Here is a 2,072-nt window from a genome sequence, read left to right as displayed (position 1 = left end):
TTGAGTCTGTCCAGTGAACAATGACCATCAAGACATTCTGGATTGTAATTAACTGCCCAATGTCCATCTCAATTGCAGGTCATGGATCCTCCAACAGGATATTGACCCAAACATGCAGCTAATAGCACCCGTGAATGGCTAAGAACAAAACATTGGACTATACTGAAGTGGCCTCCTATGAGCCCTGATTTAAATCCTGTTGAACATAATGGAAATAAATTAAACATGCAGTGTGGAGAAGACCCCCTTCAAACCTGGAGCAGCAGGAGCAGCTTGCTCAAGAAAAGTGGGACAACCCACCGATTGACAGGTGTAAAAGTCTCATGGAGAGCTACAGGAATCTCATATTTGCAGTGATTGCCTCAAAAGGCTGTGCAACAAAATATTGGGTTAAGGTTCCCATCATTTTTGTCTATGCCATTTACATTTATTTAAAGTGTTTTGTTGAATTAAAAGTCTGATTTTTGTTATATATGAAACAAACAATGATGGGTGCCCATTACATTTGTCAGTTGCAAGTTATTTCGGAAACAATTGTGGGTTTTTCATTTTTCATGGAGGAGTACCAACAAATTTGTCCACATCTTTACAGGGTGTTCCAAAAATGTATACATACTTTGAATTATAAATAAAATGTTTATTAAGCTACATCTATCTTTAATAATTCAAATTAAAGAAGACAAATGCAGAATCATTTTCAGTTACCGCAAGTGTTTAAACTGCTGGCCATTCTGGTCCAGGCACTGCCGATGAAACAGATCAACATTCAAAGTGTGTATACATTTTTTGTAACACCCTGTATCTGGAAAGAGAGAGGGAAAGAGACAGAGAGACTGGACAATGGTGATTCTGCATTAAGGTAATGTGGGCATCTGAGGCTACAATTCACACAGGCTTATCAAAATTGGACAATAAAAGATTGGAAAAATGTTGTCTGGTCTGATGGATCTCGATTTCTGATGCGACATTCAGATGATAGGGTCAAAATTTGACATCCACAACATGAAAGCATGGATCCATCCTGCCTTGTATCAATGGTTCTGGCAGGTGGTGATGGTGTAAATGTGTGGGGGATATTTTCTTGGCACACTTTGGGCCCAGGATCACCTTCCAGACTCTGGTATGCAATACCTCCCTGGGTGAGAGGGAACACGGTCACTCACTGTGTCCTCCGTTGTTTCTGTTACTACAGTGCGGTGAAACAGCCCTTTGAGGGCAACTGAACTCCGGCTACAGCATCCCAGAGGGCCTGCTTCTCCGGACTGGGATGCTGTAAAGCCAAGACTTTCCCAGAGAAGGGAATCTCACTTCAGGGTGGAATTCCCTATGACTGACCTGCTCAGACAAGTCCTTTATTCCTCAAAGCCTAGTTGGCTAGGTAGCCATACAAGAAGTCTGTTTTCTGTTTGCCACCAATCGCCTGTTTCTGTTCTGTTTTCTGGACAATATCATTAAATGGGGTGCCACCATTGGCAACCCAACTATTTGTCTGGCATTCATCATGATGTATAGAGATTAATGGCGGGCAGGGGCTGATGTCCCAACCAGAATCGTCCAATGTTCCTTACCTGACAATGAGGCTGTGATAGTGAATGACCACATGGAAAGGCAGATTTTTCCTTTCCTTAACCAGGGGATTGGAAGGGGGTGCCAATGTGGAAGTCAATACGTTGGCATCCAGGCAGGGATGGACTAAAGATCAAAGACATCCTGTTCTGACTATTTGCTTCCCCGTGCACTAGGTGGCAGTGTCCCTGGGCTACAATACCCATACAGACTGTCGTGGGGCATGCTGGGAGCTGCAGCCCTGTTGGGTTATGGGGATGCTGCAGGAAGTAGTAATACCTTTTTGTGGATCTTTTGCCTGATCTAGGAGTGCTTCCTACTGCCAATGTTCAGGCACTGGAAGTACTCCTAGGTCACATATATAAAAGAGAGCAACTCTGCTTCAACCAGACGAATTGAAGTCGGGTGTGGAGGATGTTCAAAGCTCACCTGGGAGGAGTAGAGGAAGAAAGAACGAGAGAGACAAGAATTGTATTTTCTGCAAAATGTTGTGTTGAAGGTACTTT

Source organism: Erpetoichthys calabaricus, chromosome 8 (assembly GCF_900747795.2).
Source record: "Erpetoichthys calabaricus chromosome 8, fErpCal1.3, whole genome shotgun sequence".
Classification (NCBI taxonomy): domain Eukaryota; kingdom Metazoa; phylum Chordata; class Cladistia; order Polypteriformes; family Polypteridae; genus Erpetoichthys; species Erpetoichthys calabaricus.
This window is presented reverse-complemented; position numbering follows the sequence as displayed.